We start from the raw sequence: 25,968 nt of genomic DNA on the forward strand, positions 1-25,968 counted from the left end.
ATTTCCTTGTAAATGTGTTACTTTTCAGGCAAAGAAATTTATTTTCTCTGACCCTCTGCTTTTTGAGACTTTTTTACTTGATAAGACCATCTCAAGTGAGAGTCCTCCTTTAGCAACATGAAGAATTAAGACCTGTAAACTTGAATTGACTCCTCACTCTCCATATTGCATCTCTCCCCCTGATTATTGGGTCTAAGTATGTAGTTAAATGCTTGTTAAACTTTATAATGTGTATTTTCTAAACTGCACACTTTGTTACTATTTTCTTTTATGTTGTAAAATTGAAAATTCAATAAAAAAAAAATCAGACCGTGGTAATGGAAATAACGAAGAAAATTCATAACTACTTGTCTATGATTGGAGGAAAAAATTAAATCCAAGAAGTAGCCCACCTTATGAATAGGTTCATGGACACATTGTAGAAAACCAAGATCAGACATGGAACATAGAGCCTGTTTATCCACTGACTTAGTAGAATTCTGTCCATTTTCATTAAAATCTCCTAAGATCAGAAGCTGAGAGCTGTCCTAAAACACTCTATTAGCCATGATCAGTGGAGTGATGTCATCCAGTGGCATTGAATGGATTCCCCTCTCCAAGCTAGTAGGGCTCTACTAAGCATGTATGGGATTTCCCACACAGGCATAGCCTTGGTGCTGCCTCATGGATGTTCTCTCACTCTCTCCACATCTTATTTTCTCCTTAGTCAAACTAGTTCTTTTTTTTTATTTTCAAATGTTGCTTTGCTGCCTCAACAGCTAAACCAACAGCACTTTTCAGTACTACCAAAAAACTTCAGTGAAGTTCACAAAAGATTCTTCTGGAATTTTGTCGAAAAAGATCACCACAGTGAATAGATTCATGGCCTGTGACTCTAGACAGCTTAATTCAGTCCTGGATATACATGACAAGTTCTACTGCTGTCTGGGGCCCAGATCACAATCAGCCAAATTGCCTGACTTGTGGAAGAATGTCTTTGGCCCAAAGATCCAGGGCAGCCAAGATCAAGACACTGTAGAGGGCCCAAGGAGACTTCTATCTGTGTTTTTCCTGAAGCACTGCTTCATCTGTTTCCCAGGGAAGTGGAGTGAGTGGATTTGTCAGAACTCCATCTTCGATTCGACCTATGCTGGATACCCATTGTGTTGTCATAGAAGCAAAAGTGGCCTATAGGAACACAAAGGATAAAGTAGCTAATTTTTGTTTGATTGAAGATATCTGCAGTGTAGCCACTTGGTCCTCTATATGCACTTTTACCAAGCATTACTATTTTGATAATTCTTGTAATGATGATCATTTTGGTCAAGTAGTTCTAAAAACTTTTAACTAGTAGTATTTATTTAAAATATTTATATTCCACCTTTCTACAATTCTAGGTGGTTTACAAACTACATTCATAAAAATTCTCTATCCAGCAAAACTTGAATATTTTTTTGCAGCCCTCAACTTGATTCTCTGCTTTCTTGGCTGTGTTCATTCTGATTGTCCATGGAGAATGCAAACTTGCTTGCCTGTAACAGGTGTTCTCCTTGAATAGTAGGACAAATCAATCCCACCCTTCCCCATTGGAGATGAAACTTAGCCAGTAAAGGGATAGAGGAAATTTGAACAGTGGCTGTGCGATAATACTCATGCATGCTCAGACTTCTAAATTTTTCTGAACTATGAGAGAGCACGTTCCTTGTCTGTGCAGTACGATGTCACCCTCTTTTGTGGCTGGCTTGTTCTGCTGTCTTCAGAGAACACCTGTTTTTGGAAGTAACTTTACTTTTTTCCCTGAAGGAAAATTTGATTTACCCCCATCTACCAAGAGGATTTTTAACTCTCCAGCAGCAAAGGATACTATGATTCTGTTTAAAACATTTTGTCCTTCCATAAAGAAACATCAGCAGGATTGTTTGTCTATCTAAGCAGAATGCATTTATTTGCCAAAGCAATGACCGTGAATAAAACTGAGATAATTTGAGATCATGCTTTCCAAATTAACAAAGAGAATTAAAGGGACCAAATTTCTAGAAATTATCCCAATATTTATAATGAACTCCCCAAACTGAATGCTAGAATTTTTAAATATCAATATAGAGCCAAAAACAATGAAAATATTTAAAAATTAAGTGCTTTATGTGTGATCTCTAAGTGATTTACATAATAATTACAAGTAACAAAATAACAGATTACATAAATATAAAACAATCTAAAGTCACAAACATTCTTAACCAGCCTAAAATAAGACAAATTACTTGCCAAATCAAGAACGCCTGTAGGACTGTTGACTTGAACTTAATTACTCCCTGCGGCTATGTAGGCCCTTCTGAGTTTTACACTCTTTTCTTGTAAACTGCTTTGAATTACACAAGGCAGTATATTAAACTAAATGTAAAAGTAACAAATCAAGAAAATTCAGTTTATGCTCAGAAAATTGAGACACAGAGGAGGAGCTTTTGAATTGGGCTTCCTTTTAGATTTCTAGCCCTCTGTACGGTTGTGGCACCAAGAGCCTTGGATTCCTTTTCTCTTGCTCCAAGGATAGCCCTGGAAGTCAAGCCAAGCCTTGAGTCAAGGCAAGGGCTTCTGAGATGCACATTGAACTGAAGGAAGTGTTGAGTCTTGACCAGAGGTTTTGTCAGAGCTGCGTGTAAAGGAGCTGCACTATGTATGGATGTGGATACAGAGTTCTGTATGCCTAGTAGTTAATTCAGCTTCCTACACCAGGGACAACACTGCATCAGTCTCCTCACAGGCTTCCCAATGCCTTCAGGTTATCCATTGAAAGCGCCTGAGAAGTGTACTGTCTCCTTCAAAGTTTATCCCATCACCTACTTAGTTCAACAAAGTTGAGGACACAAAGGTTGCCTTGTGACTTTATTTTTACATAATTTAGAAGTTAAAATAAAATACATTTCTGGTTCTTTAACTTACGTGCATTTAGATTTGTTCATTCTTGGCATTAGAATTCATGTATCTGAACATTTCTAGATCAATTTATTGCCTCTGGCTGTGGGAACAAGCTGCTCTCATCAAATATATATGAAATGCCTTTTGACTAACTAACCAGAATGCTAAATATTTATGAAACTGATTCAAATGGTTCTGTAGTTTAGTTTTATTATATAGACTAAGAATTAGAGTGGGAAAAATTTATGAAACTTGGGCATCAACCAACATTTTTAGGAGGGAAGGTAAAAAAAAATGTTTTGCCTTAATTCATATTTTTTTTTGTTTGCTCTTTTATTTTTCTTTTACATTTTCTTTTTGTTTTGCTTTTCTTTTCTTCTTCCTCCCATCTTTTTTCTTTCTTCCTTATCAGTTTTTTAAATTGCACCCTGTTCTTGTTTTCTAACCTGTATGGAGTACAGCAGCAGAAGAGGCATTTGTAGTAGCCTCTTCCTTTGTGTGACCTGGTGGTATGAGCTGCCTTTAAACAGTGGCTCTTTTTGCTCTGTGTGGCTTTGTGCACAAGAGACACTAGCAATTAACAGGTCGATCCAGTAAGGGCAGGTAGGAAGAGCTGCGTTAGTGTCGGGCGCACCCGCGGTTGCCGCACGCACAGTCCGGCTCACCTACTGCTCGATCCTGTACTCTAATCTCATGCAAATGTAAGCAGCGTTAGGCGAAGCGTTAGGCGTAGCGTTAGGCCCGTGCAACCCATTTTACTGTATAGGCGCTTAATACAGCGCCTATACAGTATCCTGGGTGCGCTGGTACCTGTCATTTCAAATGATATTTGAAATGACAGGCACCAGGAAGTGGATCCCAACTTTAACCCTAAAACCTAAAATCCCCTCCTCCCGAAGCGGCTCGACATGTGCCAACTTACCTTTTGTTGTTTTTCAGCCCTTTCAGCCTTCTCTGCCGTCCTCCGGAGGGGGGACAGCTGGCGGCGAAAGCGGCTTGCAGCGGTGTCTCCCCCCCCCCGGTCCCGGTTCTCCTGGCTCTCGATGACAGCGGGCTGCCTCCAGCGCTCACGTCACCAGCGGCCAAGAAATTAAAAGAAGAGCGCGGGTGCAGCCAAGGGGGGGAAAAAAAAAAAGACGTCATGCCCGCCCGTCCCTGTGCTTTCATTGGCTTGAGCGCCCAAATTGACGGGCGCTCATGCCAATGAAAGCACAGGGACGGGCGGGTGTGATGTCACGGCCGTCCCTGCGCTTTCATTGGCATGAGCGCCCGTCAATTTGGGCGCTCATGCCAATGAAAGCACAGGGTCGGGCGGGCGTGACGTCACGGCCGTCCCTGTGCTTTCATTGGCTTGAGCGCCCAAATTGACGGGCGCTCATGCCAATGAAAGCACAGGGACGGGCGGGCGTGACGTCACGGCCGTCCCTGTGCTTTCATTGGCTTGAGCGCCCAAATTGACGGGCGCTCATGCCAATGAAAGCACAGGGTCGGGCGGGCGTGACGTCACGGCCGTCCCTGCGCTTTCATTGGCATGAGCGCCCAAATTGATGGCGCTCAAGCCAATGAAAGCACAGGGAGACCGGGACCTGCGCGGGGGGGTGCCGCTGCAAGCCACTTTCGCCGCTGGCTGCCCCCTCCGGAGCACGGCAGAGAAGGTTGAAGGGGCTGAAAACAACAAAAAGTAAGTTGATAACATGTCGAGTTGCTTCGGGAGGAGGGGATTTTAGGTTTTTAGGTTTCTTTTTGGGGGAAAGTTTGCTGTCTACCCTTACCCCTGCCTCTAACGCAGGGGTAAGGGTAGGCGGTAAATGAGCAGGTTAAACATGCGGCAGGGTAAAATAGCAATAGTCGGGGCGCGCGTTACTGTATGGGAGGGGATAGCTAATTCGATGGTTTACATGTAATATACATGCCGCGTGCGGAAGGGGTTACCCGGGGATTTAAAGAGGCGGTAAAGATGGATTAAAGGGGATAGTGTATCGCGGGTTGGACTAACGCGGCCGAAAAGTGAGTAGAAAGCTGGTTAGGAGCAGGGTAACCGCGGCCACACTTTACTGTATTGAGCTGTAAATTTGGTCAACCAGGTGGCTGTTTTTCCCACACCTGATTAACAATACATCTGTTGTGGGGAAGGATTGATGATGTAACTAACTCTAGAAACCATACATAAAAATCTGCATGTAAGGAATTGTGACCACTGAGTGCCTTTTACGTTCCTCTGCATTTTGCAGAGGAGTTTGTTTTTTATTTTTATAAATGTGTATTTCAAAATAACACTGCAATCGGTGTTTCTCACATTTTACTTCAAATCACTATGTACAGAGGATTAAAGGGCTGAATGCCCAGATGTCGGTCAAATTCCCAAAGCTGATGTTAGCCAACGTTTCGCCCTCAGGCTGTCTCAAGGCATTTATTTCAAAATCGCAGAGTTCAACGCTGCTTCTGTGCGAATCAAGCCACTTTCGGCATTTCTGTTCAGCCCTTTAATCCTTGATATCGGACTTTGGTTTCACAACTCTTCAGAAAGTGATGTTTGGCTGCATAATTCATATGAACTGCTCCTAATAAGATGAGTGCCTTTCTTCAATTTTCTCAGCCTTTAAACCTTGGGCAATGAGATATTTATCTTTCTGGTTCCGACTTCGGGGCATGACGACATAGTCATTTGAATACAAAATTTGAGGATAAACATGCTTATTTATCAAGTTTTATGAAGCACTTGATTTATATTAAAACAAAATATATATTTGAAAAACCTTTTTGGAAATTTAAATAAAGTAGTATATGGAGGTTTTTTTAGACCTATGACTGAATTATCTAGCAAGATACATGTGGTGTTCCTTAGAACTTCTGCATATTTGGTTCTGCGGTCTTTTTTTCCCCCTCATTAGAGTTTTTGAATTTTGTTGCTCTATTTTGACATAAGATTTGCTTAAGAAATTGTGGTAGAAGCTTTCTTTTTCTTTTTGTCTTTCATTCTGATCTTGGCCACAATATTTTAAATTACAGGCCTCCTGGGACATCTTTTTTTAAGTACTATAAAACTTAAATATGTATGAAACCCCACAATTTTAAAAGCTGTAATTCATGGTTGTCCAGTGTTTCATTCAGCATTTATCTAATCATTCAGGTTTTTCTGTCTGTAGAATTTCAAAATCTGTGTTTTGATTATTCAACTGCTTTTTACTGTCCACTGCTAGTGTTTTTATGTTTAGACAGTCCAAAACACATTTCTGTATGAGTTAAATATTTTAACCTGTAAAGTCAACAGCTCTAAAACTTTTTTTTGTTTTCACAAATCCAGTTTTAAAGCACAGGAATTATTTTTTCACTAGTGAAGCTATGGTTACATGTGTTTCCTGTCGATAGGGCTAAATTAGCCATGCTGTCTGGGACCCCAAGTAGGCGGAGTTTCCTCAGTGAGTCAGAGTTTTGACTCTGTGCAGCTGCGCAGTGGTGTTCCTGCGCGATTCCCTCTCCTCTTCAGTTTATTTTTTTCCGCGAGCCAATCGCACACAGGGTTTTTTCTTCCTCAGTCTATTTTTCCATTCAGGAAATTTTTCGGTGATTTTTTGATCCCAGATGGCTCCGAAGCCATCTGGATTTAAATATGGTTAGTGTGGCAAAATTATGTCCATCCCTGATGGACATAATTGCTGCTATATATGTTTAGGCCCTGACCACAACCAAGCCTCGTGTAGAGAATGTGGTCAAATGTCACCAAGGGCCCAGCACCAACGCGCTGCAAAAATGGAGCATCTCAGGACGGGCTCTTATGCCCCACCGACTTCAGCTCACTCTTTGCCGGGACTGACAAAGAAAGGGAAAGTCCCTACCAAGAGGGCTTCCTCCCTGGGACCCATCGAGATGAGTCGCTCCGCGTCAGGTACAAGGCCCGGATTTGATAGACTCTTAGAGCCTCCCAAGTAAGCCGGGGCTCCGGCAGCGGTACCACATAAAGACTGAGATGCATCGCCTGGGTCACAGGGCTCTGTTCCCGGTCAACCCTGTTCTCTGGCGCCAAAAGCCTTGACGCAGAAGAAACATAAAAAGAGGTCTAAGCACTGCGCGCCATCGAAGCACGACGCACTGGCACATGGCGCATAACCAGCCCACGGCACGTCCTAAGCCCATGACGCACCACAAGTATTCAACTCAACCTGCGACTCATTCGATGCATTTCCAAGAGAGCTCTGGAAAAGCCAAGAAGGGATTTCCAGAGCTCAATTTTAAAAGCCTAGATGGCTTTTCCTGGCATGCACAAGACTTCTTGCCCAGCTGGTATTGCTGTTTAATCCGTTTTTGTCTGCAGGTGGCATCAGATGAGTTTTTCCCTCTCGGAGAGAGGAGTTTATATGGAATGAATATCTTGCTGTTCTTGGAATACATCTGTTGCCCATAAGCAGCTCTGCTTTCTTTGAGGACAAGTAGGATAGTCATTCCACATATAAAATGGATACAAGCTTTGTCTTTTGGAAATCCTACTAAATCGCCCTCTGTGGTGATTCTGGTTTACCTCTCAACATCAGGACATGCTGCTTTTGAAATTCTCCTCCCTTTTAAAAGCCAAAATGATCAAACTAGCTACTGTGGGAAAGAGGGCAGTGTTCCCTGGTAGCAAGCAGCATATTCATTATGTTTGGGGGTGATGTCATCCGACGATGCTGACATTGACCCATCTCTCAAACTTCAGTTAAGCTAGACAATAACTTTAAAATGAGCATGCAGGCACACACATACATGCACGTGTGAGTGCACATAATTTTAATCGTGTGCACGAACTTAAGAACATGCCATACTGGGTCATACCAAGGGTCCATCAAGCCCAGCATCCTGTTTCCAACAGTGGCCGATCCAGGCCATAAGAACCTGGCAAGTACTCAAATACACCCAACACGTGTATGTGTGCTCCTAATTTTAAGCGGTTACACGAGGAAATGTTAATAGTCTTATCTTCCTTAAGCATTTGTTGGCTTTAATGTGCACAGCAGACTTTAAAACGTGCACATGAAGTAAATAAGTTTGCCCAGTTAGTCCACCAGTTTGCCCATTCAGTCTCTGTCATCCAGACCTCTCTGGTTTTTCAGCCTGCATGCCCCAGTTTATCCAGACCTCTCATCCAGTCATTTTAGGCCTGAAACAAGTTTTCTTCATACCTAAACCTCATCAAGACAGAAGTAAATAAGCATGGGTAACAGCCCAATGCGTGCTGTAGGCATGGGATTTAAAATCTGTATTTACTCATGTAAATGTTGGCCCTGCTCTGGAATGCTCCTGACATACCCTAACTCTGCCTCATTTTTCTACATATGGGGTTGCTCACACATATATTGGTTTATTTTAAATTCCTCAGTTTTTGTTTTTTTAAATGTACCTCTTACTGAACATGCGTGGGAGTTCCTGCACATGCTGCCTTGCAAGTTTGTCTGTTGTCGTCCGAGTTACTGCACTGACGTGTCCCATTTTCTTTCAAATTTTTCTTCTTGAGGTCCAGAGCCTCATTGGGCTTTTTTTCTGCCTCATTGATAAAAATTCACTGTTGCCTCTGCAGTACCGCCAATAGAATGTTCAGTTAAACCCAAGAAGTTGAAGTCTGAGACACCCAAGGCCAAGCAGCACATGGTAAGCATGTTTAAGGCCTGCATCTGTGGATACTGTATGTCTGTCAGATTCTTGGTCCTGTTTGTTGATGTTTGGGCCTGGACCACAACTTGTTGAGCTTACAGCCATGGCTGCATATCTCCCAGGGTGCTGCAGTATTGAACCTGAAAGATGGAGGCCCTTTGCAAGACTATGTTAGGTAAGAGCTGTAAGCCTCTGTGCAAGGCCAAGCAGTAGAGCCACTTTTCATCATGGAGCAAAGCGTATTTGGGCTTCTGGTGCAAGGAGTTTAGACAGGATATTTTCCCCTCCTTGTCCTGCAAGTACCAGAAGGCTGCCCACCCGCTTCTCTAAGGCTCCAAAACTATCCAGGGTCAGGCACAAAAGCTATTGCTGCAGGAGGAGGTGCAGAAGGTACCTAAGGGATGTTGGGGGGGGGGGGGGGGAGGGTTCTTTCCAGGGGGTGTCCCTTTTGGAGCCCAAAAATATTGCCACCGACAAGAACGGGACACTCGGTGCTGAGAGAGGATATTGCCATGTTGGCACAGCCCTCCCATGACGTTTGGCTTGAAAGATCACTATGATGCAGTGTCACCTGTTCTGCCTGGACCCGTTACTAACCAGGACACCATCCATATTTCTACAGAGCACACTACAAGGCACTATCTATGCATAATGCAATCTGCAGCGCTGGAATAGGGTGCTTTGCATAAGTTCACAAGTCCAGCAGTGGATGTCATTGTGCAGAAGGAATTGTCTCAGAGCAAGCCATCATTGCAGCTATGGTGCCAGGCTCTTCTTCAGCTTTAATACCATTTCCAAGTGAGGAAGAGCTCATCTAGGTTTCTGAAAATGCATCCCTCTCCCAACCAGTAGGAGCTCAATTATCAGAGCTAGTGAATAATTTCTTTGCCTCCTTTAATACCTGAAAATAGAAGGAAAGGTGTTGGAATTTCTGCTGTCCCAGATGAAGGAAATTCTTCGACATACTGGGGCTGCTCCAATTCCTATGCTAGTGTATACTTCACTGCAAGAGCTGCAGTGCTGATCCATGAAGGGACTGTGAAGACATGGGCTCTATAAAATCTGAGTTCCTTCTGGATGATTTCCTTAATCCAGCAGAGGTCCCTATCTGTCAGTCTTCATCTTCGGGATTGTGTATTATTATTTCTCTGTGGTCGGGATATGAAGGGTTCTACAGAGATTGTATTTGATCACTATCTAGCCCTGCGGCAGCATTCTTCACTTCCAGAGAATCTCTGTTGCTTCAGATTCTTGGATAAATTGGCTAAGACTCTAAAAATCAGGAAGGAAAAGGGCCCAAGAACAAATGTCTTTGGGCTCCTTCAGTTTCTGCAACCTGCTGTGGATTCAGCAGCCATCTGGGTCAAAAACTTCTTCAGGACCTCCAGATGAGGATGTGGCAGATGTCTGTTTCATGCCTCCCAGTGGCCCAGATAGACTAAAAATTAAAGTACAAGCTGTCCTAGGTTTCGGGGTAGTCCAACTCCCACACCTCTTGGTGGTAGTAGTCAACATTGAAGCAAGCAAATTGTATTTTTAACAATTCTGACACATTCCTAGGAAAAGTCCCAAAGTTATTGAACTCCTTTGGCAAAAGGTTCTTCCAGGGTTTTGTTAAATGCATGGGTTGCAGCTCACCAACGCTATATGGTGCAGTATCTACATGAATGTGTCCAGAAGTTAAAGCCATTGACTGAGTCAGACCCAGAGCAAGCAGATGTTTGTCGGGCATTGAATGATGTGGAGGAATGTGAGAATCATCTTATTCCTTCTATGATGTTTTTAATACTGTAGCCAAAACTTAGGTGTTAACCATGCAGGTCTCTGGGCCCCAATGGCTAAGAGCCAGCGGCTTTCATGAAGATGAGCATTATAGTTTTGCAGATGTACCCTGTACAGGGGATAGCATGTTTGGTGATAAAGGAGACTATGGTTCTGATTAAAGAGCACCAATCCACATTACAATCAGTTGTGGTGGGAGATCAGACAGCTCTGGCTAGACACCAGTTTTTCTCTTATAAGTGGCCATTATCCCAAAGACACCCCTTCTATTGTTAGTCATCAAGCTCCACCCCTGCTATAGTAGCAGTAGATTCCTATGCAGGGGTGTTAAAGATGTTAGCCTAAGACTCTGCAGCAGACACGTTCTAAGCTGGGTACTAGTTTTTGATGATGCCAAGGCCCGCTTCTTCACCTTTTCCAGTGAGGGAAAGCATGCAGTCCTTCATATTGGATTGCTACCAGATTACCAGGGACTTGGTGGGTCCTGAAAATTGTGGAATATGGCTACCGCATATGTTTTTCACCCTCCTATGTCCCAGTAGATTTTGGTCTTGACTTCATGCCCATCTAAATCTGCTCATGTGCAATTGGAAGTGGAGTTTTTCCTACAGAACACTATCAAGCTTATACTTTCTGAGGAGTGTGGCTAAGGGTTCTGTTCCTGATATTTCCTAATCCCTAAGAAATCTGTTCAGTCTTCATAAACTCAGTATAAGCTTCAATGCTGGTTCAGTAAAGGTTCAAGATGAATGCCCTCCAGATACTTCTCTCTTTTATCCAATAGAGGGATTGGATTGGCACTCTGAAGGATGCTTATGTGCACACCCCTATTCATGCCACTCACTGGAAATTCCTTAGGTTTGTGGTGAAAGACACTCTCTGAATACAAGGTGCTCCCCTTGTGGCCTGTCTGTGGCCCTGAGGGTATTCATGAAATTCCTGGAGGTATTGATGACACAGCTGCATCAGCAAGGTGTTTGCATGTTCCCATACCTGAATGATTGACTGATCTCCTTCAGCACTTAGAATCCCTTAGAATCCCTTGAACACCATTTGGTTGACTGAGTTCTAATCAACCTTTGCTCAGTTGAAACTGGTTCTGGTTCATCAAATTCAAGTTATAGGAATCTGTATACTCTTCAGAAGAAAGTGTTCTGCCCCGAAGAAAGAGCTGCAGTACCGATTTGCCTGACAAGGTCTATATTGATCCTACTCATACATGACTAATGTGGTTCCCTTGGCTTGTTTACACATGCAAGGTTTTCAATGGGACTTTTGAAACCAATAGTATTAGCTCCATCAATCTTTTTCACCATATCTGTGAGCCCCTGGGATGGAGGCATACATGTTCTGCCTCTGTTTCCACAACACCAACAACCTTCGGCTTAAGCCAGCAGCATGAGAAGTGCCAACCAAAAGCAATACAACAGGTCCAGCCAAAACCTGGACCAAGTATTTGACCAACCCCTCTGATAGGGAGGAGAATTTGTCTGTAACTGGAGGAGTGGCGCAAAATCACCAAGGATCACTTTTCAACTCACCTGGAATGCATATCTCATGTATGCTTTTCCACTGTTTCCATTGATAGTTAAGGTTAGTGCAAAAGGTACTCAAGGACTAGGCCTGCCTGATACTTTTGCATCCCATTACTGTCTAGGCAATCTATCAAGATGTGTAAATTTGAATAAGCAGTTTTGTGTAGCTTGTTCACCCAGTAGTCTACTCTTCACAGTGGGTCCGGGTTCCTTTTTTCCAGCAAGGGCTCTGCTGCAGCCTTCAGCTTGGTACTCCCCATGTTTTCTGGCTAATTCAGCCCTGCTTGTTGGTGGTAAAAGTAAGTTTACTTACTGTAAAATGTGTTCTCCATAAACAGTATGTGGTAACATGGGAGTGGTCCTTGGTTTAGGAACCGTTCCAGAGGACAGAAGGATTCTGGACTCCAGCCTGTTATCACAAAATGATTTATTATTTACAGGAATAAAATTAGCAGAAATAGCCTTCTTATATCAGCAGCTTCTCTCAAAGTAATGGCAGTCTGTTTTCCTAGTGTGTAGCCAGATAGACTCAAGACCAATGGGTTATGCTCCCCTGCCAGCAGACTGAGACAGTCAGATTTCAAAGCTGATGTCAAACCAGATACATCCATGCAGTGAACTCAGTCCTCAGTATTTCTCAGTCTCCAGCAGATGGTGGACGTACCTCTCCCTATGGAGATTGCTGTACCTTTGGAAGGAGAAATTCTACATTTAAATTGGAGAAAACTTTGAGCCCTGCTCTCCTGCTGTGTTATCTAAAGGTCCCTCCCCCAAGGTCTCACCTTCCAACTTGTCCACTATTCTTTTAAATTCAAGTTCTAAGGCTTCCACTACTACCTTTTTAAGCTCTGTGATCATAAATTGGACATTACCGGCCTTTCCTGGGATGATGAAGCCTCCTCCATTTTGGGATTTCCTGGCCTGATTTTTCCTTATCCTTTTCTTTCTCTGTTTTGGCCAGGCGAGATGACATACCTTTATACCAGCTTAAATGGTTCAAGAATCACCTTGACTTAAGTTTATTGGAAAGAGGATTGGCCAGAGACAGGGGATGGGGATGGATTCAGCAAAGGAGAAGATCGGAGCAAAGATCATCACATCCTTCCCTGCTCAAAGTGTCACGTGATCTCCTGGTGTTGGTCCCCTTTTTATATTGGGACAGCCTGTAGATAGGGATTCACCCATGTGTGAGGACTACCATCCTGCTTGTCCTCTGAGAAAGCAGAGTTGCTTACCTGTAACAGGTGTTCTTAGAGAACAGCAGGATGTTAGTCCTCACAAAAACCGCCTACCACCCGGCGGAGTTGGGTTTCCTGTCTTTTTTTAAATTTTATCCTAGTTTTCTATAAGACTGAAGGGGACCCCGTGTGGACGTGTGCTATAATGCATGCTGGGCATGCTCAATGAGGCCAAACTTTGACATAAGTTTTCCGTGACTAGCTCTATTAGATGTCACCCATGTGTGAGGACTAACATCTTGCTGTCCTTGGAGAACACCTGTTACAGGTAAGCAACTCTGCTTTTTTTGCATCAAGTATATACAGATATGGCTTTGTATGAGTCGCAGTTTAAGATTTTGCATAATACATGCATGGGTGAGCTTAGGTGTTGTTATATGAAGCTCAAAGATTCTCCCCTATGTATTGGATGTACACTTCAGCGTGTAACCTTGATGCATAATTTTCTCACATGTTCCAAGATGGCTGCTTTTTAGAAACAGATTATTGAAATGCGACATGGCTGCTTTGGGGGTCTTGCTTCCTCAGCAAGGCTTATCACTGGTTTTGGGAGATATGTCACAAGTCCCAGGAATAGCTGAAGGGGGTAGGCCTATTTCTTAGGTTGTCTTTGGCAGTGGCTTGTAAGTGCATGCTGCTTAAATGGACAGAGGAGGCTCTACCCACCTTGAGCATGTGGCAAAGTAGAATATCTGATTATATGATAGTAGAGTGGATGGATGTAAAACATTCTCATCAAAGTTTCCGAAGTGTATGTAAAAGCCTGAGATAAGGTTTTGGAGGTGTCGCGCCCCCCCCCCCCCCCCCCCACACACACACACACTCAGGGACAGGAAATGGGAGTGTGATTTTGTATGGCTGCTGGAGAGGGATTAGTACCTGGGATTGAGTGTTGATGTGGAATGAGTGAGGTATGTATGTCATGGGGTAAAACAAAAAATGTTTTGGTAATGATGCAAAATATTTAGCTGGTGCCCATCAGTTTGATGTGAAAAAGGCGATTTTGTTACTTCCTTTTTTTGGCTTTAGCAGGGGATGCCTTGTTCATTGGGTTGTTTTTTTTTGGGTTTTTTTTACATTACCAAACTATATGGAATGTTTTTGTGCATCATGCTGAATAAAAGATGATTTTCAAAAAAAGACTAACTTGTGTACCAGCATACCTGTTTTATATTTGACTCAGTACAGAACTGGCAGCCAATGCAATTTGAAGAGGACAGGAGTAATGTGATCTCTAATGCTCTGCACAGAAATTAGTGACAGTTTGCATACAAGGGATTTACAGTATTTGCCTGATCTGACAGAAGGAAAGCTCTCCTTTAGAGAATCTATTCACACTCCAGTGAATTTGATTTTCTGGGAACTTAGTTGATTTCTCAAAGTTCACTTGGAACCCTAATGATTTTAGCAGTTGTACTGATTCTTGCAGGGTTTTTGGCACACCTTCTTTAGTTTGTGATCATAAGCCAGTTGTCCAGCGAAGACTTGGATGCCCTGATGCTGTAGATGTGTTGCTACTGCAACCAGGCACCTTTAGTGTTGCTGAGAGGCTGATACTGTTAAGTGTTCACCATGAAGTACAAGTAATGCCAGCAGGAGGGATGGATGGGAATGTAGGCATATACATTTTTTAGATCCAGAGCGCACATCTGTTCCTCTCTTTTGGATAAAGGGGAGGATTGTGTGGAGGGAGTTCATTTTGAATTCCTCCAGGAGTGTATGCTTGTAAAGGCTTCTTAAATCCTGGATGGGTCTGTCCCCTAGAGTCCTTGGTGATAAGGAAGTAGCAGGAGGAGAATCCCTGGCTATGGTGATGGGGAGGAACTGGTTCTATCTCTCACTGTTGGAGGAGCAAAATTGTGTCAGATGAGACTGATCAGACTTGAGGGCCGAGTGATGAAGTGCTGGAATTCAGGAGAAACGCAGGTAGTATCCAGATTACTACAGTCTTGAGAACCCAGCGATCTTTGTTAATCTTGCACCATTCCTCCAGGTAGTGCTGAATTCTAACCCCCCCCCCCCCCCCCCCTTAGAGAGGATTGTTACTGGGTTAGGAAAGTTATCAAAAACTTGGTCCAGGCTTTGGTTGGTTTTGTTGCATTGTTTTTGGTTGATGGTGCTCATGCTGTTGAGCACGAGTCAGAAGTTGTTACTGTTGTGGATATAAAGTCAGCATCTGGTATCGTTGGAATTGCAGGAAGGAGCATCTGTGGAGATATGGTCTCTTAAAAGCGTAGTAAGTGTGCCTTTCAAAGACTGTAGTTCTTGCCCTGTAGAGAGGGACTGAATAAACACATGCTCTTCTTTATTTGAGTAACACTTCCTCTGAGCTTTTCTCAAAAAAAAAAAAAAAAGATTATTCAGGCAGGGGACATCTGTGTGTCATGGACATTCTCATGAAGGCTACTGGCTCTCATCCGAGCCATATGGTGGGTGGCCAAATCTGGTTCTCAAGAGCCACAAACTGTCCTGATTTTCAGGGTTATACATGATGTATATTTACCTACACTGCCTCCTTTCTATGCAAATCTATCTCATGCATATTCATTGTGGATATCCTGAAAATTGGCCTATTTGTGGCATTGAGGACTGGAGTTGGCCATTCCTGTCTTATGGCATACCTCGGTGTGCCACGATATTGAACGCCTCATATACATCTTGATCTGTCTATGCTCTTCTGCATCTAAAAATGGCTGAGGCTGCAATTCTGCCTTCACTAGCTGGAAGGAAAGGTTTTAGATTCTGTATGCAATCATGTGGTTATTGAACCATCTAGAATTGGTTTGCGGAGACGCATGGATCTTTAAAACACCTTTTTACTGAAATTGTATGGCAACCTAAGATCTTTTTCTGGTGTAGTATTCAAGTATATCCATGTTTTCTTTGCTATTTTAAAACTCAGTTCTACCACAACTGATTGGGGCAAGTGTACCATCCCAAATGTCAGATTTTTGCAATCCATATTTGAGGTCTAGTTTTTTTTTTTTTTTGTTTTTTTTTGCAGTTTTTGCAGGTTATGTATCGGGATAGTTGCAGGCTCCACCAGTGTTTTTCCAGAATTTGGAGATGACAAAAGACCTTTGCACAGGGATCTTTGTTCTTAAGCATATTAAGCTTTTCCCAACTTGGCCAGAAAGCTGGAGTAAGAGGTTTTCTGGTGGATTCAAGTGTTTTGGAGGCTCTGGGTAAGGGTCAGAAGAGGATTTCTGTTGATCTCTCTTTTGAACCGGGAGGTGAAGGAACATAAACTCAGGACCTCTATGATGGTGGTGACTAAAGAAGGGACCTTGGTAACCTCAGAGGGGGTATAATTCTGGGATGCATCCTCTGACTGACTGGATGCCACTGAAAGTGAATGCTGTGGCTAGAACCACCTTGCAGGGGGTTCTGATGTAGTATCTGTATGAACTGGGGAATATCTGGGCTTGTTCTTGTGGGAGTAAATCTGATATTCTGGAAAGGAGAAGTTGGAAGGTACCAGCTTTAACCTTAGCCACCAAAGAGGAAAGAAATCCTTCAGCAGTTCCCCTACTTGTTTAAGGGGCTGACGTGCCCTTTGTCCTGGTGTGGGTGGTGTAATATCCTTTTCGGACACTAGAATGGAATCTGGTACAACATCTGGGCTCTGTAAAATCTGGATTGGAGGCTGATTAAATGGTGTCAGAGAGCAAATAGGATCTGAGATCTCCAGATCTAGCCCTTGTTCCATTAATTTTGCCCATCTGCTTTTGTTAATATTCTGAGAAGGCCAGCATATATCTGTGTAAAGCTGTGCAGCACAATGCTTGGGTGAGAACTCTTTTAATGGCCAAAGGCATTGAGAATTGATATTGTGGAGCTCAATGCATCAAGGACTTGGGAGTTGATGGCACCAATTTTACCTGAGACTTGGTGCTTTTTCGGTGCATGCCACCTCTGCTTACCAGACCTAGACCCCAAGGCCTGTTCTGCTGATGGGAGAGAATTTTTGAGGAGTTCCTGCTAAACTCCATTCCTGGTGAGACAGATAAAGCTGTGTTGGGGAAGAGGATCAGTTGCAGCTTCTGAGAGACTTACACAGTTCCTTCATTTTCCAGGCCCTTGATTTTTGGGTATGTGGGGACATCTTTCCACAATTGTAACAGCTGGACTAGTTGTAGTCCAATCACACAGTGGTAGCATAGATCATGTCCATTGGTAATGGACATTCTTCTACCACATATACAATCCTTGAAACCACTGACTGTGGCTTTCTTTCTACAGGACATTGCAAATACATTTTAAAGTAGCTATGTTAAGTGTGCTGGGGGCTGCTGAGGCAGTGGGGCAACTTTTTCTTAAAAGTTAGAAAGATTTACACAGAAAGAAAAAAGAGGTAGGTACATATCTGTGCTGGTGCTCAGATGAAAAAAGTATTTGGGGGGGGGGGGGGGGGGGGGCTCATGAAGCAATGCCTGCAATGGGAATTTCCACAAAGGTTCTGTTATCTAAGAACAGAGGTCCTTTTGGTGCTGCTGGATGACATCATCCACAGGTTATGGTTAATTGAGCCCTGCTTGTCGATGGAGAGTGATTTTTCCAGAGTTGATGTATATCAGGTATCTTGTAGTATAAAGACTTGGGCTTAGTCATAAGTTGTCTTCATTCAGTAGCCTTTCTGTTTATGAAAAGGCAGATCTGAAATGACTGAAAATGTAATATAGTAAATGATAGCACACACAGATCAAAAACACCCATCTAATCTGCCCAGCAGTGATTTTTATGTGCATCTATCCAATTTTTAATCTTGTCCCCTTTTATAAGATAGCAACTGCTGCTCTCTGCTGATTACCCCGTGCTTTCTAGGAAGCATAGTGCCTTGGATTTCAACTGTCGCTCAGTGAAGATTGCCTAGTGTTTCATTGCCATTCTCTTGCCACTTTTTTGAAGTCTGTCACTTTCCTTGTTATCGCCACCTCCTTCGTCACTGTCCTTATCGCCACCTCCTTCAGGAGAACATTCCAGGCATTTACCTCTGTGAAAAAATACTACCTTTCCTTTTTCCTAAATCCCTCACCCTTGGAACTTCATAATATGACTTTTAGTTCTACAGCTCCCTTTTCATTGTAAAAGCTTGGCTTCCTGTACATTTATTCCATTCCCTGTAATAACTAGAGTATATTATATATATTTGAATATGATACACACTAGCTATTGCTGGGAATTGATTATTTAGAAACTGTTTCCCTGATTATGATTTGTTCCTGTACATTTATACCTTTCATGTACTTAAATATCTGTATTATATCCTCCCCTTTCTTGCCTACTGCTCTGTAAGAGTTTGCAGCAGATTCAATACCACCTATCATTTTATAGATCTCTGGGAAGGGTGCGACGGGTGCCAACAACAACAGTATTATTGTGGGATGATTTTTCGCTCTCTTGTAGGGAAAATGATCCAAGAAAGGTATATGGCCAGGCATGTAATTGACCTGATCTTTAACATAAGAGAATGGAATATTAGCTGATGCATGCAGGAAAAGAAATGAAAAATTAAAACCATCTATTTCTTGGCCTTTACAGAACACTTATGGACATCTCTTTTAAAGGCAACGAGATGCCTTCTGAGTTGAAAGATGTTTCTCCCAGGACAAACAGGATGGTAGTCTTCACATATGGGTGATGTCACTGGACGGAAGACTTTTCTGTCAAGCTTTCTAGAAAGCTTTGAATGGCATACTGAGTATGCCTAGCATGCCATGATCCCTGTGTCCACAGGGTCTCCCTTCAGTCTTTTTTTTTTTTTCTGCAATGCAGTTAGCCTCGCGTTTAGGAGCTCTGAGATTTTGCTCACAACTTTTCCTCACGGAAACACTTGAAGTTTTACTTCACAAATAATTTCCCTACACGGGCCTCCCTTCGCATACATTTCATCGACACTCTGTTTACGATGCCCTGTTTTTCGGTCAGTTCCTGTCACCTCACTAGCGGTTCCCCCGGTTACCAACCAAATTGCAGCCTTCTCTTCACTCTCTGTCCGCCCCACAATACCCATGAGTGTCCTTCCGAACCTCCACCGGGTTCATCGGGGCTAGAGGGAAAGAGATGTCCACGGTTCCTGTTGCCGCCAGGGCCACCATCAATGCCATCGATGCTCACATAGATTACATCGGTGCCTCCATTGATTCCCTCGATGACCTCATCCATGGTGCCATCGATACTACCGAAGCATCTATACCTCAATCAATGCTCTCTGCTACAGAAAAATGCTCCATACTTCGGGTTCTAAACCAGAGCCCCGTGTAATCCTTGGGCGACAAACAATGCCAAGAGCAGTGGAGGCACAGTGACAGTCCGTCACCAATACCATCCAAGACAGCGAGGGCATCTTCCTCGGCACTGGAGAATGACCGGGCTGAGCACAGAGGGAAACAGCCAGCACCGACGTGGTTTCACGTTCTGTGCTGGCATTGATACCGCACTGGCATCAATATCCATTGAGCTAGTTGCGAAGTGGGCCCGGGTACAAGAGTCTCTATGCTCCTCTGCACCCGAAACGCCGAGGTGTTCCCCACCGACACCGGTGCTGGATACTGAGCCACCACAAATTAATGCGGAAGTGCCAGTAACGCCTAGCCTGTGTCTCCCTGTAGCTGCGCCTCCTATACCAGCTTTCAGGGAGGAGTTGGACATCTTCATCCCTCAGGCTTTCCTTGATACTTCCAGAATTTACTAACACCGGAGCCATCGATATTTCCACCGTTGTGGCACTGACTCGTTGTGGCATCTACCAACGACAGCCTAAGTCATCACCACCAACTTGTCCTTCTGAGCCTCCACCGCGAAGGGCGATGGGCACTCTAATCCCATTTCGGCACCGATCTCATCGAAACCTGTACACTAAAGACAAGCTGCGAGTTCCAGTGGGCAAATGAACGCTCTCCAACTGACTAAAAGACCGTATCGAATTCTGCTGTGAGGCAGCAGGCCTTCCTCTCTAGGGGTGAGTCAGGCACATTCTGTAACGGCTATGGCAACATCAATAACACACTATCGTTCAATACCAATTGCCAACATTTCCTAGGCTGCGACATGGATCTCTCTTCACGCATTCACAGCCCTCTACTGCTTACATATGGAAGTCTGTCAAGAGACTGCCTTTGGCCAACCTGTCTTAAAAAGCTTTCTTCCAGTATAACACCCAACTCCTTCCACAACCGTCTGCTGTGATTTCAGGCTGCCTCCTCATTGCCAATAGCACCCCAATTATTTTGCTTCTGCACGAGTTGTTTGCTATTGGCCTGTTGTAATACGAGTCAGCCTGTAGCTTGCTAATCACCCATATGTGAGGACTACCATCCTGCTTGTCCTGGTAGAAAGCAGAGTTGCTTACCTGTAACAGGTGTTCTCCCAGGACAGCAGGATGTAGTCCTCACGAAACCCACCCGCCATCCTGCGGAGTTGGGTCCGCTTACATTTTGTTTTATTTTTCGCTCTTACTTTTTTGCTACAAACGAGACTGAAGGGAGACCCCTGTGGACACAGGGATCATGGCATGCTGGGCATGGTTAGTGTGCCAGTCAAAGCTTTCTAGAAACTTTGACAAAAAAGTTTTCCGTGATAGGGCTCCATCCAGTGACGTCACCCATATGCAAGGACTACATCCTGCTGTCCTGGAAGAACACCTGTTTCAGGTAAGCAACTCTGCTTTTTAGTTTAAACACTTTTTATTGAGCGATGAATAAAAACCAATACAAATCAACATGCCCAGGATGCTGTCACTCTTAGCCCCCCAGGGCCTTATTGCGAACAGATGGCTCTTTTACAAAGGTCCCTCCCCACACAACAGTTTCAGATGCCCTTCCCTCCCTCCCCCGCAAATGAGTCCAGTCATGAATGCCATAATTGTCATTGAGATCGGTCACAGCATGGTCCACTCGCCATAGAGGCTCGGTCAATCTGTTAACAAGGAACGGGATTCCCCAGAAGCATTAAGGATGTGGCTCCGAATCCGGTGCGGTAGTGATTGAAGTCCGCCCGAATCTGCATTGGGAAACAGGAGACACACGCGACGCTAAAGGTTCCATCTGTAGTAATTTGTGAAAGTTATTCCGCCACATCCAATAAGTTGGCACCACAGAGCCCTTCCAGTGTAGCAAAATCCTCCAACTGCGAAATGCCGGCTATACGGAATCGATAGCCTTGCGCGCGCCGATCCCGGAATTTAGCGGCGATCCCGGAATTTAGCGCCGATCCCGGAATTTAGCGGCTACGCGCGTATCTACTAAAATCCAGCGTACTTTTGTTTGCGCCTGATGCGCCAACAAAAGTATGCCAAATCGCGCTGTTTGTAAATCTACCCCATAGAGTACAAAACCCTCATGCACAGTTATAGAAATAACATCCTTCGCACAAAGAGAGATTATTATGCCCACAAAATTCACAATTTTTCCTTCGATGCTAAAGCACTGTTTTCATGTCTCAGAGCTCACAAAACCCACCTCACCGGTTATCCCTGACGATCAAGCTCAATCCAGATGCACTGAACTTGCACAATTCTTCGAAAACAAAATCCTTAAGCTAATAGCACCTCTGGCAACGAATAATATAGAACCTCCTGCTTTCCTCTCTTCCCCCCCCCCCCCCCCCTGCAGCCAGAAAGCAAAACTAGAATCCTTCGAACCCACTTCCTCACTCGAAATGGAATCGATTCTCAAAAAGATGAAACCCTCCACTCATCATTGCGAAGCCCTTAGCAAAGATCATCAACCATTCACTAACCCAAGGATCAGTACCAGACACTCTGAAAATAGCAACCCTCAAACCTCTCCTCAAGGAACCCAACCTGAACCCAGCAGACCCGGCAAATTTTCGCACCATCGCCAACCTACCGTTTGTCGCCAAACTTAAGGAGAGAATTGTTAAACAGTTGTTGGAATTCCTAGAAGACCACAAGATCCTCACAACAGCCCAATTTGGATTGCGCAAATCCCTCAGTACGTAATCCCTATTAATCTCATTGACGGACAGAGTCCTCTCCGGACTGGAGAAAAAGACCCCCTACCTCCTGGCACTTCTCGATATATCAGCAGCATTTGACACTGTAAATCACTCTATCCTCATCTCCAAACTCTCAGACATAGGAATCTCAGGTTCAGCCCTTGAATGGTTCAGATCATTCCTTAACAACAGGACATACAAGGTCAGAATTAGTAACAAGGACTCTCACCCGGTCAAGTCCTCTCTAGGAGTCCCTCAAGGATCCTTCCTTTCCTCAACCCTGTTTAACATCTATCTCCTCCCCCTATGTCATCTGCTCTCAAATCTAAAGATCACACACTTCATATACGCCGACGACGTCCAGATCCTGTTGCCAATCACTGAATCTATCTCCAACACCATCAACTTCTGGAACAATTGTCTACAGTCCATAAACTCACTCCTCACTAGCCTCAACTTAGTGCTCAATACTTCAAAAACGGAACTCATGCTGTTCACTTTGGATGATAACTTTCAGGCTACCAACAATCTAGTCACACTGCTAAGGATCTCCCCCACACACGTAAGAGACCTAGGCGTCACTATCGACAATAGACTGAATCTCAAACAATTTGTCAAAAACACAACGAAGGAATGCTTTCACAAACTACACATATTGAAAAGACTGAAACCTCTCCTCCATTTTCAGGACTTTAGAACAGTCCTCCAAACAATTCTATTTTCAAAAATTGATTATTGCAACTCGCTGCTGATTGGCCTCCCAGCTATCACCACCAAACCACTACAAATGTTGCAGAACTCAGCAGCCAGGATTCTAACCAATTCTAGTAGACTAGATCACATCACACCTATTTTAAAAAACCTACACTGGCTCCCTATTAAATCTAGAATCATTTTCAAAGTACTAACCATAACCCACAAGACCATTGATTCCCAAACTTCGCTAGATCTAAGTGACCCACTTCGTCCTCACGCTTCACTGAGACCTATCAGAACCAGCTACTTAGGCACCTTATATGCACCTCCAGCCAAGTCACTGCTCAAGAAACGAGCATTCTTGACTGCCAGCCCCTCTCACTGGAATACTCTCCCCACGGACCTTCGTCTAGAAACTTGTTGAACGTTCAAAAAGAAGCTCAAAATTTGGCTTTTCACAAAGGCATTCACTTAAAGGTCTCCGATTCACGCTTTTCTTACTCCACGCCAGATATATGATGCCGTAACCATAATTTCACCAGTTAATTGGACTAAAATATGCACCCTGGCTTAAGAAGGCTTTCGTTAATCCGAGCTTGACTGTTATTTACTATGTGTTTTTTGTAATAATAATTTTAAATCATTCTCACCTTTTCTATAAACTCTTACAAGTTAGCTCTGTTATTTGTAACCTCTTGTTCGATGTAATTTCCAACTTTGGTTCTATGTTAACCGATGTGATATGTACCAGTACATGAACATCGGTATATAAGAGCCTTTAAATAAATAAAATAAATACAATTAGTTTTTCCTCCACATAACACGCCTTCTGAATGAGGAGCCATGTTTCCGCCCTTTTAATCTTAGTGGGGTTCGGGCAGCCAAATAACAAGGTGGCGTAAGAGAGGGGAACAGCGACACCCAACAGTTTCTCCAAATATTGTACCACCGCCGCCCAGAAACGGTGAATGCGCGGGCAGCCCCAGAAGGCGTGCGATAAAGTGCACTCATCTTCAAAGCACTTAGCACATTGACTGGTTTCTCGCAAGTTAGCCCGAAAAAATAACCTGGGAGAAAGATATGCTCTCCACAGAAATTTATATTGCATTTCTCTATAGTAAAAGTTACCCGTCACCTTTGAAATTTGTTTAAAGCTGGAATGAATCATTGTCTCTGAGATCTGGAAGGTTCTGTCGCTGTTCCACCTCGTAGCCAGCTGCCCCCAATCTCTCCCCGAAGCGAATTGACTTAAACCTCTATGTGCTTCAGCTAGAGACAGTTTAACTGTCCGTTCCAAATTCAAAACCTTGTTCAAGGCCTCAAAGTTGGCAGGATTCTTACAGTCTGCCGACAAGGAGGATACATAGTGTTTTAATTGTAAATATGGGAATGGCTGTTGGGGTCGTAGCGTGTACATCCTGATGAGGTCAGAAAAGGGTAACAGTGATCCCTCCCCGTCCAGGGCATGGCCCAATAGAGTGATTCCTTTCTGGGCCCACATCCGAAATTCTGCGGTCTGTGAGCCCGGCGTAAATTGCAGATTACCTTGCAAAGGCAAGAAACATGCACAAATTGTGGGAATATGTAAATATTTACATGTTCTTTTCCATGTTTGCCGCATGGGCTCCAAAAGTGGGTGCCTCCGCAGGGAGTCGGGCAACTGTGAGCTAGCACACTGCAGCACAAAACGCAAGTCTAAGGGTGCCACCAGAGTGTGAGCCGCTGGGAGGTGAGTGTAGTGGGCACTGTCCAACAGCCATTCCCTAATTATACGCAAGTTACTCGCCAGATTATAATGCATTAGGTCTTGGACTCCCATCCCTCCCCTTCCCCACTGCCCCTTCAGGGCTGTCAAAGCAATCCTGGGCTTCTTACCCTGCCAATAAAATTTACTCAGCATAGAGCCCAAGGTTTTCACGTCTCGCCGATTATAAAAGAATCGGTATGTTCTGAAGGGTATATAGCCATTGGGGGAGAAGTACCATCTTAAAAATATTGATGCGTCCCCCCCAATGAGAAAGGTAAATTACGCCAATTGGTGAGTCTGTCCTTGGTGCATTGCAGGAGGCGGGGAATATTAAGGGAATATAACTCACTGGGGTCTGTAGATAGCCACACTCCCAAATATCGAAAATGGCCTTCAGCCCAGCGTAGGGGGGTGTGGGTAGCGCAGGGGGGAGTGGGTAGCACAGGAGGGTGTGGGTAGCCCAGAGCTTCAGACTTTTCCCAATTAATCTTGAATCCAGAGATCTGGCCATACTGGGAAAAAAGCTGCAAGAGCGCACTTAGGGAGTCGGCTGGTCGGGTTAGGAACAACAGAATATCATCGGCGAAAGCTGCGTATTTAAACACCTGGGCTTGTAACTTAATCCCCTGTATTGCTGGGGTATCTTGTATAGCACGCAACAGTGGTTCCAGTGTTATGAGAAATAGTAAGGGGGAAAGAGGACATCCTTGTCTAGTCCCCCTGGCCATTGTAAATGACTGAGACTGACTATTGTTGGCTATTATATACGCAGTCGGGTCTTTATAGAGCAACTGTATGCTCTGCAGGAAAAACCCTTCAAAACCCATATACCTTAAGGTAGTAAACATATAGCTCCTGTCCACGCGATCGAAGGCCTTTTCTGCGTCTAGGCTGACCACCAAAAAGGATTCGGCTACCCTTCTACAGAGAGCCATAGCCGTGGTCACCCAATGTATATTAGTGAGTGCGTAGCGCCCCTTAACGAACCCCACCTGACCAGACAGAATCAGAGTAGGCAGAATGGTACCCAAATGCTCCGCCAAAATCTTGGCTAAAAGTTTTTGGTCAAAGTTCAGGAGGGAGATAGGGGCGGTAGGACTCCGGCATTAAAGGGTCCCTCCCCGGTTTGGGAATCAGCATGACATGAGCAACATTAGTATGGGCCGGATAGGATCCTCGTTGAACCAGGGTATTAAATGCTAGCGCCAACATGTTCCCTAACTCAACTGACAAGGTTTTGTAGAATTTCGCAGTAAACCCATCCGGTCCTGGGGCTTTAAGCCTGGGAAACTCTGCTTTTTAAAGTAAGCATATTCTTTACCAGTTTGGTTTTTAATAATGCATTCATTTTTCTTAAGTTTACCTCTGTCTTAATTTGTTTCAGTGGATCACATTGAAAATAATTCCATGGAGTAGTTTAGTTTTTGCATGCAAAATGGAACATGATCTCAGCTCTTGAGTCAGAGTATTTTCTGTGAGATATATGCTACTA

General features: G+C 43.9%; 1 protein-coding gene across 14 annotated transcripts in view; it reads left to right on the top strand.

Annotated features, from left to right (window-relative positions):
* The window catches only part of LRRFIP2 (LRR binding FLII interacting protein 2), a 360,344-nt gene that overhangs the window by 44,063 nt on the left and 290,313 nt on the right, over positions 1-25,968 (top strand). The gene's annotated exons all lie outside the window — the stretch shown is intronic.

Source organism: Rhinatrema bivittatum, chromosome 2 (assembly GCF_901001135.1).
Source record: "Rhinatrema bivittatum chromosome 2, aRhiBiv1.1, whole genome shotgun sequence".
Lineage (NCBI taxonomy): Eukaryota > Metazoa > Chordata > Amphibia > Gymnophiona > Rhinatrematidae > Rhinatrema > Rhinatrema bivittatum.